The sequence below is a fragment of the Antechinus flavipes genome, chromosome 3, assembly GCF_016432865.1.
Source record: "Antechinus flavipes isolate AdamAnt ecotype Samford, QLD, Australia chromosome 3, AdamAnt_v2, whole genome shotgun sequence".
Lineage (NCBI taxonomy): Eukaryota > Metazoa > Chordata > Mammalia > Dasyuromorphia > Dasyuridae > Antechinus > Antechinus flavipes.
This window is the reverse complement of record NC_067400.1, coordinates 602,166,219-602,183,676: the sequence shown is the minus strand read 5'-3', so window position 1 is coordinate 602,183,676 and position 17,458 is coordinate 602,166,219. Positions and strand designations below refer to the sequence as shown.

Sequence of the window (17,458 nt, the reverse complement as noted above, 5' to 3'; positions counted from 1 at the left end):
TTACATCAAATTAAAAAGCCTTTGTACAAATAAAACTAATGCAAACAAGATTAGAAGGGAAGCAACAAACTGGGAAAACATTTTCACAGTTAAAGGTTCTGATAAAGGCCTCATTTCCAAAATATATAGAGAACTGACTCAAATTTATAAGAAATCAAGCCATTCTCCAATTGATAAATGGTCAAAGGATATGAACAGACAATTTTCAGAGGATGAGATTGAAACTATTACCACTCATATGAAAGAGTGTTCCAAATCATTATTGATCAGAGAAATGCAAATTAAGACAACTCTGAGATACCACTACACACCTGTCAGATTGGCTAAGATGACAGGAAAAAATAATGATGAATGTTGGAGGGGATGCGGGAAACGGGGACACTAATGCATTGTTGGTGGAGTTGTGAACGAATCCAACCATTCTGGAGAGCAATCTGGAATTATGCCCAAAAAACTATCAAAATGTGCATATCCTTTGATCCAGCAGTGTTTCTATTGGGCTTATATCCCAAAGAAATACTAAAGAAGGGAAAGGGACCTGTATGTGCCAAAATGTTTGTAGCAGCCCTGTTTGTAGTGGCTAGAAACTGGAAAATGAATGGATGCCCATCAATTGGAGAATGGCTGGGTAAATTGTGGTATATGAATGTTATGGAATATTATTGTTCTGTAAGAAATGACCAGCAGGATGAATACAGAGAGGCTTGGAGAGACCTACATGAACTGATGCTAAGTGAAATGAGCAGAACCAGGAGATCATTATACACTTCGACAACGATATTGTATGAGGACATATTTTGATGGAAGTGGATTTCTTTGACAAAGAGACCTGAGTTTCAATTGATAAATGACGGACAAAAGCAGCTACACCCAAAGAAAGAACACTGGGAAACGAATGTGAACTATCTGCATTTTTGTTTTTCTTCCCGGATTATTTATACCTTCTGAATCCAATTCTCCCTACGCAACAAGAGAACTGTTCAGTTCTGCAAACATATATTGTATCTAGGATATACTGCAACATATCCAACATATAAAGGACTGCTTGCCATCTAGGGGAGGGGGTGGAGGGAGGGAGGGGAAAAAAAATCGGAACAGAAATGAGTGTCAATATAATGTAATTATTAAATAAAAAATTAAAAAAAAAATTAAGATGAAGCAACCAAGACCCAGAGAGATGAGGTGATTAATTTGAAGTCACACAATTAGTCATTTGCATATTTGGACCCCAGTGCTCAATTCAGAATTAGACCTGCTATGATGTATTTATGCTTTTCCGTGTAGTCATTTTTACTCATGTTCAACTCTACCCTGTTTGGCATTTTCTTAGCAGCAATACTGAAGTGGTTTACCATCTCTTTCTCCAGTTCATTTTTACTGATATGTAACTGAGGTAAATTTAAGTGACTTGACCAGGGTTACACTGAGGCTGGATTTGAACTCAGAAAGATGAGTCTTCCTGATAATAAGTTCAGTATTCTATCCACTGCATTACCCAGTCACTTATTATTTAGTTTGAATTTAAACTACTTGGTTCCATTTCCAAGTTACCCTTGCTTTTGAAGTTTTGGTTCTCCTGATATAAAGACTCTGGTTCCATTAATGGAATTTGATACTTAAGTGAAATAAATATTTCCAACCCAAAATTAACTGCCTACATAAAAGATTATTATTGGTCATAGAGAGAATTATTCAGTAGCACAAGCAACATATGAATAGAAAAAATTTCTCCAACAAAGAGTAGTTGAGGATCAAATCCTTCATGGCTTAGAAAGCCCTTTGTAAACAAATGTTCTCTAAGAAAGTAATTTATTTCAGATCCTGTTCAAGTACTCATTGAAAAAAACTCTCTCCTCCATCACAGATCAGCACCAGTCCCACAATTTATTGCCTCAGAGAGTTATCTGGGGTCACACAGCCAGCATTTGTCAGAGACAGGGCTTGAACCCAGACTTTTTCTGAATTCTGAGGCCAGCTTGCTAATGATTGATATTATTGTTGACATCCTTGCATTTTGAAGTCACGGATAAGAAGGATAAAGTGAAGTCTCCAAAGCCTGTATGTAAGTCTAGAGAATGCACAGAGTTTCAAAAATCATTTGAAAACCATGAAGCACTGAGCAGTGGCAAAGAGTGAGACCCTGTGAGGGCAGAAGGTGACAGAGAAAACAAGAATTACATTGAATAAATCATCTTACATACATGTCAACAGTTAGATCATATTCTCATTTCATATACAGCATATCCCAAAAGTCTTAGTGGAGATCCCTTTGGTAAATGATTTGCATATAATAGGTATATAATAAAGGCTTGCTAAATTTAAATAAATTGAACGACCTGAGGGACAGAAGAGAAAAGGGAATTACCTTAATCAAGTGACAGTAAAAGATGAAGCAAAACTAATTCCTGTGATTTCTAATGAAGAGGTCCAACGGCAATTTGGGTGAGCTGGCAAGGGAAGATACTGAAACAGACTCTAAGAAAGAGAGGAATCTTGATTTAGAAGCAAGAAAAAGAACTTGCTTTCCTACCACTACTCACATAGGAGAAGATAACTTCCATAAAGGAAAGTTTGGGAGGTGGGGAAGCTAACGATGATTATAACCTGCAATAATTTAATCTGGAGAGAGAGCACTCCTTCTAAAAGTGTTTACAAGTCCAGGGATAACTTTCTGCCTTAGGAGAAGGAGAATCAGGTTTTCTTGTATAGCTTGACAAATGTGGAATGATGTATGGAAGAACTGCACATATTTAACCACTATATCAGATTGTTTTTTATCCTGGTGAAGGGTTGGGGAGAAAGGGAGAAAAATTTGAAATGCAATATTTTGTAAAGGGGAATTTTGAAAATTATCTTTGGATGTACTTAGGAAAATAAAATACTATTTAAAAATTAAAAATAAAATTTTAGAAAAAGGAGAATCAGAGCACCAAGGTGGGGGGAGAGAAAAGGGGTGGTTACAATTGACATGTATAAGGGTGGGAAGATATTGGCCCAGAAAGAAGATTTTCTGGCAAATTAGGGAAAAAAATATGATTTTTCAGAGGTGGACAATTGCCACCATAGGCTGGTACTTCTCTCTGTCCCTTGAAGGATACATCAAAAAGTAGAGAACAATAGATTTTATAAGGGAATGAAAGAGTTGAGATTTATTAGTCAATAACAGAAGCTGTTCAGAAGGGGTCTCAAATCAGATGTTTTAGAAGTTCAAGTCACCTGAGGAATATACAGAGTAAAGGAAGAAGAAATAGACCTTAAAAAAATAGGAGAAATTTTATGAAGGAAATAAGGACATAAATCTTGGGGAGTTTTAATATATAAATTTAGGAAATTTTAAAAGTTGAAAGTAGAGATAAGGGGTTTTGGATAACTACTTAATTGAAAGGAATGAAAACGAAGGCTAAGTAAATAAATAGGTAAAAAGAGAGGGTAGGGAAGGAAGGGAAGAAAATAAAAAGCATGTTGATCTTTCTTCTACTTGCTCACACTGAATTTCATATTAAAATCAGATTTCAGACACACTGAGAAATTGAGAGATCATGTTGCCTAAAGGTTAGAGAGTTAGACTTACAATCAGGAAATTCCAATGGGAATCCTGTCTCTGAGACTTATTAACTGTTTTGCCATGAGAGAATCATTTGAACTTTCAGTGGCCCAAGGCAGTTCTCTGAGACCATAAATTGATGAACAGCTATAAATCTGCTTGAAGAGACAGCTTCTATCCTGGGGGGTTCCCCAGATCAATGAAACAAGTCAAGAAATAATACGCATGATACTTACCTCACAAGGTAATTGGAAAAGTTAAATAAGATAATGTATATAAATGGAAGGCAGAATGGTGCCATAGAAAAAGCACCAACTTTGTCTTTTTATCTTCTATTCATTTATTTAAGTGCATAATGTCTTCTTCCTTTAGAATGTAAGCACCGCAAGTGAAGGGATCATTTATTCTATTTATTGTATTCCTAGGATTAATACAGGGTCTGGCACATTAATCCATCCAATTCTTGATAGATGGATTGATTGACTTGGAGTATCATTAACACTAATAATTGAATATGTGAGGCTGATAGCTTTGTGCAACTCTGCCTCATTTAAATCCAATTCATGCTCAAGTCAAGAAGCCATTCCATAGAATTACAAAACTTAAATTAGAGAAATGCAGAGAAATGAAACTTTAATCAGAAAAATGAAATTAAAAACTAAGAAAGGGAATCAAAATGTTAGGCTGAAGTGGAACAAGAAGAAACAAAACTTTTGGAAGGAAGCCATAAATTAGAATAAGAAACACATTTTGAGTTGTAATCAGAGGTAGACTCATACTCACATGGGGGAATTAGGCATTTCCAATAGATTGTAACCTCTGTATCAATGGGGAGGGAATGGGGAATCAGGGAAGGAATTGAACTATGTCCAAAAATGATGAACACCAAAGGGATATATAATTAGGGGTGTAGTCTAATGGAGGAAGTAAATTCTCCGGATAGTTTGTAATATCTGTAGTATCCAGCTAATGGAGAAAACAAGAGAGGGACTTGCATTTGGGGATAAGGAATAAAAGGCTGTATTTTTATGCTTCAAGGGCATGCCTCCTAGTTTAGCTACCTTCTGTTGTAAGAATGTAAAATAAAGTCTTTTTCTGGATTCCTCAGCAAGTCAGTGCAGTTCTTGGTAAGGCATTTTGTCTCTGACACAGAGGACTCATGGTGAAACATGCTACATTTCCAAATTAGTGAGATGATGGATTAAAAATACACATTTGACTTGACTAATGTAGATTTATTTGCTTAATTAGATATGTTTGCAATTTTTATTTTTTGCTTTTTCACTAGTTTAGGGAAGGAACATGTAGAGAGAATTCAGAGCTGAAAATAAAATTGAAAGTTTAAAAAAATTGGCACAAATAAGGTGGGGAGAAAAATGGGATGGATAATAACAATTAAATATGTGGCTTATTCCCTTAAATAACAAACTATTACTCATTTGTTTGGAAAAGTACCAGCAGTTAACATTTCTAGAGGTTCCAAAATCTATGTGATTTTTAGGATCCCACTCTCTTTATTATTGTTTTAATTATTGAAGCAGAAGTGGAGGTCAAACAAGTAAGGAGAATTTAGTAGATATATTTATTTCATGAACTTGCCTGGAGCCAAAAAATTCATTCTCTAATGGTCACTTTGCTAGAGGAAATGAGTCTCTCTTTAATTCTTATGTAGGCTGATCTTTTGCCATAACCATATACAAAACCTTTCTAGATTGGTAGCATTTGTCTCCACCTTAGATTTTGCTGGTATAGTCTTTTCACTTTATAACACAATAAAGTGTGACAGTTTTACTTTTGACTTTGTCTTTCCCTCAACAGTTCCTTTGGTATAATAATCATTAAAATTAATATTCACATTCTTCTATCACTTTAAGAAGTGCAGAGGACTTTCTCAAGAAATTCCTGGAAATTTTATAGCATGGCTTATAATCTCTCAACCTCAATTTGGAGTAGAGCATTAATCTTAAAATTATTTTTTTAAAGCTACCTTTGGTTTAATTGTCTTTGCCCAGTTTGAAAACTAGGCACATGAAATCAATGCAAGTTTATGTATTCAGTCATCCAGTGCTGAAATAACATTAGATTTGGACGGGAATGAATAATAAAACAATAGAAAACAATATCAGGCATAATCTTGAATGAGTTCATGTTAATCTACTCCTTTTCTTCCCCAAAGCAATCTTGGGAAAACTACTCTTCCAAAAGACCAGGTATAGCTAATATCCTTTCTACTGGAAGCTAAAATGAAAGTGAAATCCCAATATGAAGAGCTATCCAAACTATTTCAATAGAGTCAGCAGCTCAACAATTCTGCTGCTTCTGACTTCCAGTGAATTTCTCTTGTCTCAAATAGCACTGACCCTTTACCACAGTCAATTCCATGCTCATGACCTAGTTATTCTAAACCAAGGCTTCTTAAACTTTTTCCACTTACCATGTTTTTCACTCCAAGAAATCTTTATGTGACCCTGAATATAAGTAAATAATATAGAAATACAAATCAAACATTTACTGGTAATAAATCACAATTTGATCTCCACATTCAATTATAAAACTCCATATAGAGTTACAAACCACAATTTAAGAAGCTGGATTCTTAAACCACTTCTTGGTCATAAACCTTGCTAGAACATGCTGATGGGATGAAGGGAGGAAAGGATATAGGATTGGTTGGTTGTTGTCTTGTTCATGCTCAAAGAACCTGAGAAGTATCACTCTGTTTACGTCAAGGTATTTTGGATCAGATTGTGGCTAATCAGATCAGTGAATTCAGAAAACTCTCGATCAGACACAAATAGTTCACATGAATATTTGGAGGGGAGATGTCTCTAAATTTGTGCTTTTCAGCTGCGGCAAACATGCTTTCTTAATAGGGCACAGTGCCTTCTTTGATGCAGGAATGCCATACTGGCTGTCCTTTGCCAATTTCTCCCATGACACATAATTGATTCTGAAGTTCTTTAAAGAGACCTTGAGAGTGTCCTTGTATTGCTTCTTCTGACTACTAAATGAATGCCTGCTTTGCGTGAGTTCTTGATAAAATAATCTTTTAGGTGAACATGCCAAATGCATTTGGCATTCAAACATTGTAGTTAGTCCATCAGAGTTGGGCTTTCTTTATACATACTTCATACATGCATACATACATACATACATATGTGTGTATATAAATTTAGATAGATAGATATAGATATAGATCTCACAACTTGGCTCTCTTCAACAATGAGATGATTCAGGCCAGTTGCAATGATCTTGTGATGGAGAGAGCCAACTGCCCCCAGAGAGAAAACTGTGGATCACAATATAGTATTTTCTCTTTTGTTGTTGTTGTTGTTTGCTTCCATTTTGTTTTCCTTTTTTCAATCTGAATTTTCTTGTGCCACATGATATTTGTGGAAAGATATATAGAAGAATTGCACGTTTAGCATATATTGAATTACTTGCCATCTAGGGATGAGGTGGAGTGAAAAAAATCGGAAAATAAGGTTTTGCAAGGATGAATATTGAAAATTATCCATGTATATGTTTTGAAAATGAAAAGCTTTAATAAAAAACAACAATAAGAGCTGTTCCTCTTCAGTTGTGTTGTCTTTTAGCATGTGTACATTTCATTTACTTGCAGTGAATAAAATCATCTAAGTTTTATAAAGTTTCATAGAGAAGATGGAGCAAATAAGTAAAGTGAGTGCAACCAAGAGAACATTGAACAGCAACAACAAGATTATGTAATGATCAACTATGATGGATGTGGCTCTTTTCAGCAGTGAGGTGATTTGGGCCAATTCCACGAAACTTGGGATAGAGAGAGCCATCTGTATCCAGAAAGAGGATTATGGGGATTAAATGTAGATCACAATATAGTATTTTCACCTTTTGTTGTTGTTTTTTTCTTTTTCATTTTTCTCTTTTGATCTGATTTTTCTTATGTAGCATAACTGTGAAATATGTATCGAAGAATTGTACATGATTAACATATATTGCATTACTTGCTGTCTAGAAGAGTGGGGAGGGAGGAAAAAAAATTTGGAACACAAGGTTTTCAAGGGTGAATGTTGAAAATTATCTTTTCATGTAGTTTGAAAAATAAAAAAGCTATTATAAAAAAGAAAGAAAAAGAGAAAATGGACCAGAGAACAACTATCTTCCTCAGTCACTTGAAGGTGCAATAAAGTCTACATTTCTAATACATTCATGTCCAATAACCCTTCTTCTGGCTAAAAGAGAAAGGAGGGCTTGAATAAAGACTCATCCTGTATTTCAGAGTCAAGGGCTACAGCATTATAAATACTATTATTATTCTCATTTTACAGATGAGAAAATCAAGGCTGAACAAAATAATAATAATAATAACTATAGGAAACAGAAATCTACCCAAGTTTCTTGATTTCTAAACTGAACTTTTTTTTTTATCAAATTCCAATTTTGGAAGAACATTTTAAGATAAAGACAATAACAAGAACAACAACAACAAAAGTTGAAAAGCTCTTCCACCTGCCTCTAGTACACATTCTTTTCCAAACTTTGCTCCTGGACTCTAAACTTTCACCATGTTTCAGAGATAAGCTATCAGTCTAAGAATGTTTCTAACAAGGTTAATGTACATTACTTGAGAAGGGTAATGTATGAGAACCAGAGCAAAAAAAAAAAAAAAATAGAAGCTACAGCTTTTATTCCTACTTTTCATGTGTCTACCCTGCTCCATTACTTTTCATAAGACCATCGATTTATAGTTGAAGGGCTATTTATAATGCATCAAGTTCCCTATATAAGAAATCTGAGACACAGAGAAGTTATTGACTTGTCCAAAGACACAGAGTTAATAGATGCAAGAGGTGAGATTTGAACCCAGTACTAAATGACTCCAAATTCATTCTATTCACTGTAACAGGAAATATCTCTATAATGTTGTCTGGCAAAAATTCTGAAAGGGATGCATTGTATAAATGTGATGTGTAGAGTAGTGACGATGATAGTAGTATTTTAATGAAGTTACTCACATAAAATGTGAATGAAGTAATATATTAATGAAATTACCCATGTAGAAAAATAGAAAATGCATTTCCTTGAGATAGAGACATCTTTAATCAAACATAGCCAGCCAGACAGAACTTTTTATTCCACCCTCCATCCCTCTGCCCTTGGATTCACCATTACCCAAATATGAATAGGATTTGGTGGTAGAAAATAAAATATATTTTCAAATTATTAATTCAAGTGGAAGAGGGAAACCCTAGAAGAATTTTTTTTTACATAAAATAAAACTGTCTTCTAAAGGTCAAACATTTTTTCTCTCTTTGCTAAGCCTGTGGTTTTTGATTCCTCAGTGGACAGCTAATTCACTTTCAGACTGCCCTTATACTTGTAAAATTCCTATCAAGAGACAAGAAAGACGGTTTCCATTTTTATTAGAATTAATGCCCTTCTTCAGTGGAAATGGCATGTCCAAAGCCTTCCTAAATTGTTAAGACTAATGTTCACCCAGTGTGCTAATCATATGGGACTTAGGAATTCATGGTCTAAGTATACTTATGAGGAAGAATGCCTGACTTTCATTCTTGGGTTCTAAAAATGCAAGTTTTGTGTCTTGTCTAAAGTAGCTTCAAGTTCTACAATTCATGAATCCCTTCCTGCTTCCATATATACTGAAAAGACACCTGAGAAGTTGATGAGATCCTGGACACATAGGTAGGCATTAGCAGAGAAAGTCTAAAGTACTGGTAAGATTATAATATTTTCTGTGGTAAGCTGGGAATGACACTGACAGGATCAACATAGTCTTATATAAGCCTTTTGTTCTTAAGTAGGCCTTTTGTTCAAGTTCACTTTTATTACAGTCCCATTCCAGGTGGAGATCTTTAGAAATCTCACCTTACTGTATCTAATCAGAAAGCCAAGTTAGGATATCAAATCCCTAGGTCATAGTTTCTCTATAAAGATCTGTTCTTGATGTAGATCTTGGTTAAATCCCTTTTAAGGTTAGCCTGCCCAATCGCTTCAAGCCTCAAGTCTTTTTTCTTCCCTGTCCCACTCATCACTTCTTAGTACCTTTCTCCTAGTTATAGCTAGCTCATTTAGTGTGTAAATCCCTTTTAGGGTTAACTTGACAATGCATGTTGTAATCCCCTCCCTTGCTAAACCCTTTTCTGGGTCAGTTTGCTTAAACACTCTTTCAATTTAGACTGCCAGTCAATGGCTTATTCTGTCCTCATGATGTATTCCCTTTAATGGCTTTTTCCACTAGGAAATTTGACTTTCCCTTTTTAATTGATAAAATATCTTTTCTTGCAAACTCTTGAGTGTTAATTCATATAACAAATAGCACTCCTTTATACTTCTAATAGATGTTTTGTCATGGTTGCTCTACATCTACAAAGTGAATATCTGTTATGCTATTTTTATATAATATTATTTTTACAATCAATTGTTCTCCCAAAACTATTTCATATTTACCACTCTTGTTGCCAATATACCTCTTGAAAGTTATAAAAACATTTTCATAAAACTCATGTTATGGGGGGGAAAAAAGAAAAATGTAGATTCTTCCCCCTCCAAAAAAAAAATCCTCAAGAAAAATAAAGTAAAATTTAAAAAAAAGAAGATTTTGATGTGCATTCAGACACAATTTTTTCTCTGAGCATGGATCATGGTATTTCTGAGAACAGCAGTTGTTCACAACTGATCATCTCATAACATTGTCATTATTATGAACCTAGTACAGTCTAATTTTGCATAAGTTCAAGAATTTTCCAGGTTTTTCTGAGAGCATCCCACTCATCATTTCCCATAGAATAATAGTATTCCACCATAATTACATACGACAATTTATTCATCCATCCCCCAAATGATGAGCATCCCTTCAGTTTCTATTTTTTTTTGCTCTGAGAAAAGAGCTGTTATAAATAATTTTGTGCCTATAAGTCATTTCCTTTTTTTAAATCTCTTTTAGGATACATATTTAGTAGTGATATTGTTAAGTCAAAGAGTATGCATGATTTGATAGCCCTTTGGACATAGTTCATATCTTTTGGTCATTTATCATTTGGGAAGTGATTCTTTTTTTAAATAAATTTTGCTCAGTTCCCTATATATTTGAGAAATAAGTTCTTCATCAAAGAAACTTACCTCAAAATCCTTTTGACAATTACTATTGCTAAATGTATATTTTTCCCCATTTATTCTATTTTCTGTCTTCTTTCACCCTGTCCCTCCTTAAAAGTGTTTTGCTTCTGACCCCTGCCTCCCCTAATATTCCCTCTCTTCTATCACTCTCTCCTTTTTTCGTATCTTCTTGCCCTCTTATATTGCTGTGGTGTGTATGTTATTTCCTCTGAATTAATTCTGGTAAGACTAAAGTTCACCTACTCCCCCTCACCCCTCCTTCCTCTGTACTTTTTTTTCATTCTTTTGCCTAGAGCTATTGTCCAGGTCAGTTGTTTTTTTAATGAGATATTTCACATTGTTTTATATTATTTATTCTTTTGGTTTTGTTTCATTTTTTCCTTGATTTTTCATAAAGTAATTATCTTCTATTTTGTGCATTTCTAATTTTTAAGGAATTATTTTCCTCAGTGAGCTTTTTTATCATTTGACCCATTTTGCTTTTTAAGTCACTCTTGTCTTTATATGTATTTACTTTTCAATCAATCTCATTTCTTTTCCAAATTTTTCCTCTACCTCTCTCAACTGATTTTCAAAATCTTTTTTGCAATTTTCCATAACCTGAAACCAATTCTTATATTTCTTGGAGGTTTCAGATATAGTAACTTTGATTTTGTTATCTTCTTCTGGATGCGTGTTTTGATCTTCCTTGTCACCATAGTAACTTTCTATGATCAGAATCTTTTTTTTTTCTTTTTGTTTTTTTGATCATTTTCCCAACCTATTACTTGATTTTTAACACTGTTCAAGTAGAAGTCTGTTTTCAGGTTTGAGGATGCTTCTAGGGACCTGATTAAAGTTTTTGTTCTTGCAAAGTGATATGAGTCATGAAGAAGTGTGTTCATTACTCAAGTCCTATTCACTGCAAGCACACTTTTCTGTCCTAGAACTATGAGGAGGGTATCTGATTGATTCTATTATTTATCATTATCTATGGGATATTATAGATATCGTTATCTATGGGATTGTGAGCAAACACTGAAACCTAGATCTGAGTATGGACAAAGCAAGAGAGTCTTGATTCTTGCTAGCAAAGAGATGACAATAATCTCCTTCTCATCAGCTCTTCTACCTCTTTACTGTCTTTGGGCAGAAGCCTTCATCCCTACTGCTGCCATCACTTTTAATTCTGTGGGTTCCAATGACTGCTCCTGGTTTTCTAGGGTTAGGCCTGTACTGGCACACCCTGTGTCAGGACTGCACTCCAGTCCCACTTTGGTTCAATAGACCTTTTCTGCTGACCTTCTAAATTGTCTTTTTCTGGAAAATTGTTCTGTCTTTTTGTGGACTTTGATACTCTAAAATGTCTTACTATTTAAAAGTATTTAAAGGGGGTTGGGGGAGAGCTCTTGCCTTTACTTTGCCATCTTGAATTCACCTTCCAAGGGAGGGAACTTGTAAAAAAAATATTCACATATCATCAAATTCTTGGAGTCCCATGAACATATATTAAAACACTTGACTTCAAGAAATCTGCCTTTTAGTCCTGGTTCTGCTGCTGTTTGGCCACCTGAAAGCAAGACCCTTTTTTTTTCTGGACCTCAGTTTTCTCAGCAGAAGAATAAGCATGTTTGTGGTGCTTTCTTCTTTTATATAATATAATGGTTCTCTCTGTGAGCAGGTTTCTTGGGGAGGTTTTCTGGAGGCAGCCTTAGTTTCAGTTCCAAGTAATAGTCACCTCAAATACAGCCAGTTGATAAAACTCAAACATTTATTTCTTATCTCTTTCCAATCCCAGTTAGCTTTCTTAGAGGCCTCTCTCTCTCTCCTGGGTTCTAAGAGCTCTTGCAGCTTTGTCCTTTGCTTCTGCTTCTGCTCTCTTCAGCCTCCAGCCAGCACAAAAATGGAAGATGGAATGAATCTGACTTCGCCTCCGAGAGTGGGCTTGCGGGCTTCTGTATCTCCCAGAGTACTCTTCTCTGACTCCTGGCAATGTTCAAAACTAACTAATTGACTGAGCTTCTGTCAGCTTCTTATATATAATCTCTTAAAGGTTGACTCCTCCTCTGAGGGAGGGATTAAGGGAGGTGTGAATTCAAAGTTACAAAGTTAACTTTGTGAATCTCCCATACTTGTGAATTCCAATGAGTACTTAAATACATTAGTAAGCTAGAGAATTTGCTAAGTACCATGCTAAATTAGGTAACTGATTTATCACTTGGTAAAGATTTGCCTGTGAACCAATAAGCATTATATGTATTCCATTGAGTTAACACTAGGATTCTTACATCTCCCTTGAGTTATCAACTTGTTTCAAGTTTTGGCTCATAACAGATGTTGAAATTGATGAACTTTAATATTCCTTCCAGTGCTAAAATCTATGATTACATGGGATCAAAAGCTCTTAAAATTAAAAAATATTCAGCATCATGTGGCTCAGTGACTTTTGAGCAAAAATCCTTTACATTATCCCTAACGATTTTTAATCCAACCTCCAGTGAGAGGAGAAATCCAGTGAGGGGAAACCCTACTACTTCTTGGAGGAGAAGCCTATTCCAGTTTTATCTAACTCTAATTGAAACCTTTTCCCTGACATAAAAGTAACTCTGTCCTATCTATTTGATATTCCTATCTATTGTTTCTAGTATGAATCTCTGAAGTCAAAAATAATGAGTCAGATCTTCTTCTGCTTCATTATCATCATCATCATCATCACCTTCTCCCCTTCTTTTCTTCTTCTTCTTCTTCTTCTTCTTCTTCTTCTTCTTCTTCTTCTCCTCCTCCTCCTCCTCCTCTTCCTCCTCCTCTTCTTTCTTCTTCTTCTTCTTCTTCTTCTTCTTCTTCTTCTTCTCTTCTTCTTCTTCTTCTTCTTCTTCTTCTTCTTCTTCTTCTTCTTCTTCTTCTTCCTTCTTCTTCTTTTCTCTGTCTCTTCCTGTCTGCTTTTCTTCAATCTGTCTGTCATTCCCTTTCCTTCTTTGCAACTGTCCTTCCATTAATTTGAAATCTTGGGAAGCCACTACTGTAAATATCAAGTCCTCATAATGCCATTGGCATCTCCAATAAATTCTGGGGAATATTTTTCATACCATAAAGGTTGTGTCATGAAGGCTGCCTTGCCTGATTGCCAACTTAGAGCATTTGCCAGGCAAGAAAGGAAAAGATAAATCTGTAAAGATGCAGCCTCATTATCTAAGTGACATTTAAACCTAATTTATGTTCAACATCTTACCAGTTCTCTTGGTGGGAAATGGTATTGTTGGTTGTCTAAGTCAGAGTCACTACTATAGCTATGTCAAAAGTATTGAAATAAATTGATCTTACTTGAGTTGTCTGTGCATTTTTATTGCCTATTTATCAATGAAAGTGAAATATAATACACATTGAATTACTTATATATCCCAAAATAGGGCAGGCAGGTGGGAAAGAGTAGGGGAGGGGACACATCCACTGCAAATTCTAAGAAAAGGTATGCTTTCAGCAAAAGTGAACAAAGCCCTGGATCAAATATTAGACCCAATTCTCACTTGGCATGGAAATCTCTAAGAAAGTTAAGAAAGAGCTTCAGCAACAAACTGGGAAAACATCTTCACAGTTAAAGGTTCTGATAAAGGCCTCATTTCTAAAATATATAGAGAACTGACTCAAATTTATAAGAAATCAAGCCATTCTCCAATTGATAAATGGTCAAAGGATATGAACAGACAATTTTCAGAGGATGAAATTGAAACTATTACCACTCATATGAAAGAGTGTTCCAAATCATTATTGATCAGAGAAATGCAAATTAAGACAACTCTGAGATACCACCACACACCTGTCAGATTGGCTAAGATGACAGGAAAAAATAATGATGAATGTTGGAGAGGATGCGGGAAAACTGGGACACTAATGCATTGTTGGTGGAGTTGTGAACGAATCCAACCATTCTGGAGAGCAATCTGGAATTATGCCCAAAAAATTATCAAATTGTGCATACCTTTGATCCAGCAGTGTTTCTATTGGGCTTATATCCCAAAGAAATACTAAAGAAGGGAAAGGGACCTGTATGTGCCAAAATGTTTGTAGCAGCCCTGTTTGTAGTGGCTAGAAACTGGAAAATGAAAGGATGCCCATCAATTGGAGAATGGCTGGGTAAATTGTGGTATATGAATGTTATGGAATATTATTGTTCTGTAAGAAATGACCAGCAAGATGAATACAGAGAGGACTGGCAAGACTTACATGAACTGATGCTAAGTGAAATGAGCAGAACCAGGAGATCATTATATACTTCGTCAACGATATTGTATGAGGACATATTTTGATGGAAGTGGATTTCTTTGACAAAAAGACCTAACTAAGTTTCAATTGATAAATGACGGACATAAGCAGCTACACCCAAAGAACGAACACTGGGAAACGAATGTAAACTATCTGCATTTTAGTTTTTCTTCCCGGGTTATTTATACCTTCTAAATCCAATTCTCCCTATGCAACAAGAGAACTGTTCGGTTCTGCAAACATATATTGTATCTAGGATATACTGCAACATATCCAACATATAAAGGACTACTTGCCATCTAGGGGAGGGGGTGGAGGGAGGGAGGGGGAAAAAAATCGGAAAAGAAATGAGTGCAAGGAATAATGTTTTCAATATAAAGTAATCATTAAATAAAAAATAAAAATTTAAAAAAAAAGAAAGAGCTTCAGTCAGATAGACTAGAGAATTGACATCATAGAGCAATTTTGGACATTTACTGTTTATCTGATATTTTAGGAGTCTCTTTTATGAGTTCCAATTCTTTATAATAATCATGACTTTTATTCTTCCTCTTTCAAGAAAAAAAAACTTGTTTTGTAAATCTCAAGGTACTAACAAAATGTGAATTATTAATATGGGTCAGAAAATATCTGAGTTGTCATAATTTTTATTCCCTGGGTCCCTGAGAATTTTCTTTCATGGATTCTGATGTTAAGTTCATTTTTTCTCTTGATTAGCCCCTTCTTCCATACATCCCAACACCACTCATCCTTTAAAGCTTATTCCTATTCTACTTCCCTTCCAACTAGTCCACTTAGGTTCACAGGGTCATCAAAGAATCAATTTAAAGATGGGATGAGTCTCAGAGCCTATCTCATTCAAGCTCCTTATTTTATAGATAAGGGAATGTCATAAAGGAATGAAGAAGGCTCAGAGAAGTCTCAGAATCATAGATTGAGAGTTAGAAAAGAACCACTTAGAGCTCAGTTTTACAGATAAGAAAAATGAAGGCACAGGATCATACATCTAGGGAAGCAAGAAACTTCTGAGGGCATCTGATTTTTTTTTTTTTTTTTTTTTTTTGCTTTGCTTTCTAGATAAAACAACCAAGGTCCAGGAAGTTAAATGCCTAATCTCCGGTCTTATAGGCTTATAGGAAACCCAGGTTATCTGATTTCCAATGTTCTTTGTAGTATCCCATTCTTTATTTTGCCTTGTTTTATTTGTCATTGCTACCTGTGTGTTAATTTTGATCCCCCAATTAAATGTTAAGGGTTGCCAGACAACTCAGTGGATAAAGTACTGAGTCTAGAGTTAGGAAGACTCATCTCTCAGAGTTCAAATCTGGCCTCTGACACCTAATAGCTGAGTGATCCTGAGCAAATCACTTCACTCTGTTTGCCTCAATTCCTCAATGTACAAAATGAGCTGGAGAAGGAAATGGCAAACCACTCCAGTGTGTTTACCAATTGAACTCAAAATGGAATCACAAAGTGTTGAACATGACTGAAAAACAAATGAACAACTAAATAGCAAACTGACTAACTAACTGAGGACTTTCTGTACATAGACGAGGAGACAGAAGTTAACCAAAAGAGTCTGGGCATCTGCTAGCTTGTTTGTTTGACTGGAACGTAGATGATGTGAAGGGGAAGTGATAGAAAATGAAATAAATTAGCAAAGCTACCTTTAAGACAGATTGTAGCTGGCTTCAAATGCCAGACTGAAATTTTTGTCTTTTTTCTAGGGACAACAGAGAGCAGGGGAAAGGCATAGTCTTCACTCTTTCTTGAGAATCTTTACTTGGCAATTTTGTGGGAAATAAATTAGAGCTGGGCAGAAGTATGAGGGAAGGAGATCAATTAGAAGGTTTTTAAAACTGTTCAGGGGGCAACAAGGTAGAGCAATCGATAGAGTGTAAGACCTAGGGTCAAGAAAGGAAGTCTCATCTTTTTTTTTTTTATTTAAATCTAGCCTCAAACTTTTACAAGCTGTATTTCCCTGTGCAACTTCCCCTTGTTTGCCTCAATTTCCTCATCTGTAAAATGAACTGGAGGAGGAAATGGCGAACCACTCTAGTCAGTCTCTCTCTCTCTCTCTCTCTCTCTCTCTCTCTCTCTCGGAAGGAATCTTTTTTTTATTTAATTTTATTTTATAATAACTTTTTATTGATAGGGTAATTTTTTTTACAACATTATTCCTTGCACTCGGTTCTGTTCTGATTTTTCCCCTCCCTCCCTCCATCCCCTCCTCTAGATGGCAAGCAGTCCTATATATGTTAAATATGTTGCAGTATATCCTAGATACAATATATGTTTGCAGAACCGAACAGTTCTCTTGTTGCACAGGGAGAATTGGATTCAGAAGGTAAAAATAACCCGGGAAGAAAAACAAAAATGCAAATAGTTTACATTCATTTCCCAGTATTCTTTCTTTGGGTGGAGCTGCTTCTGTCCATCATTTATCAATTGAAACTGAGTTAGGCTCTTTGTCAAAGAAATTTACTTTCATCAGAATACATCCTCATACAGTATTGTTGTTGAAGTGTATAATATCTCCTGGTTCTGGGCTTATTT

The 17,458-nt window shown here is 35.3% G+C and overlaps 1 long non-coding RNA gene across 1 annotated transcript in view; it reads right to left on the bottom strand.

The window, feature by feature from the left end:
- LOC127555949 (uncharacterized) overlaps positions 1-15,195 on the bottom strand; it is a 48,918-nt gene extending 33,723 nt beyond the window's left edge. The window contains exon 1 of the long non-coding RNA XR_007952313.1: positions 14,975-15,195. This is a non-coding gene — a long non-coding RNA (uncharacterized LOC127555949). The remainder of the gene's footprint in view (positions 1-14,974) is intronic.
- Positions 15,196-17,458: the final 2,263 nt, after the last annotated feature.